The following is a 1,405-nucleotide window of genomic DNA, read 5'->3' as shown; positions in this document are numbered from 1 at the left end:
ACCACCACAGGAGTCCCTTGGTTGGCTTCATTTTATTATTTAAAATATTTATTTATTTTTGGCAGCACCAAGTTTTAGTTACAGCACATGGGATCTTTAGTTGTGGCATGCAGACTTCTTAGTTGTGGCACATGGACTCTTAGTTGCAGCATGCGGGATCTAGTTCCCCAACCAGGGATCGAACCTGGACCCCCTGCACTGGGAGTGCAGAGTCTTACCCCCTGGACCACCAGGGAAGTCCCTTGGCTTCATTTTAAATTCCTGATTTCCAAACTTATTTGAAAGTCAGTACTCATCCATAGCCCTCTTACCCTTCTCGATTTGTTTTCTAACATCTACCATTTTTCTTTGGCCCCCAATCTCTTCTTTGGCTTTTTTGCTGATATCATTCCCTGATGATGGCTTAATTTCCTATTTCACTAAGAAAATAAAAGCATTCAGGCATTGTTTCCAAATATATCTTTCTTTCCCTTCCTTTTTGTTCGGAAGAAGAAACATCCATACTTTTTTCCTGAGGCTCCTTTCATCTACTTGACTTCTTCACTTCCATTCTTCCCTTACATGTTAGTTGTACGTGGAATTTTGTCCTCAGTAGGCTGATCACATTCTATTTGTTCTCTGAGAAGGCATTCATTAACAATCATGGTTTTAAGGGATCGAGCATGTTCACATTTCTAAGCTGATGGTGCAATACCTAGCCCTGCCTATGTTTTCATACATTTTCATCTTGAATGTTCAAAGGTACATCAAAAACAACATGGGGGGAGGCTGGGATTAGCAGATGCAAACTATTACATATGGAATTGATAAACAACAAGGTCCTACTGTACAGCACAAGGAACTATATTCAATATCCTGTGATAAACCATAATGGAAAAGAATACAAAAGACTATATATAAAACTGAATCACTTTGCTGTACAGCAGAAACTAACACATTGTAAATCAACTATACTTCAATTAAAACTACAACATGCCTGTATAACTTTCTGCAAATCTGTACCTCCTATATTATCTCAGTTAATCAAAGCAGCAGTATCCTAAGTCATCAAAGCCAGAAATCGGGGCATTATCCTAGACAACTTTCTTGTTCTTTCCTGATACCCAATCCATTGCTTCAGTGCCTGACACAGTTGAGACTTGAAAAAATATCTACTGAATGAGTGAATGAAGGAATGAGTGACGCTTGTCCATTCTTATTTCCATCTCCCTAAAGTATCTTTCCCCACTTCCACTGCAGTGTCAGGTCCTCACCATCAGTTGGCTGTATGATTGCTGTTCCATCAATTGCTGTCATGATCTTTTTATTCTCCATGTTTTTTCTTCATTGATTACTACTTCCCTTAGTCTGCAGCATATTCAAGGTTCTTACATGTGTTTGTGTGTGGAAACAAACTTCTTTCCCT

Source organism: Lipotes vexillifer, unplaced genomic scaffold (assembly GCF_000442215.2).
Source record: "Lipotes vexillifer unplaced genomic scaffold, Lipotes_vexillifer_v1.1 scaffold767, whole genome shotgun sequence".
In the NCBI taxonomy this organism is placed as follows: domain Eukaryota; kingdom Metazoa; phylum Chordata; class Mammalia; order Artiodactyla; family Lipotidae; genus Lipotes; species Lipotes vexillifer.
The sequence above is the reverse complement of the archived record's forward strand: the minus strand, read 5'-3'. Positions refer to the sequence as shown.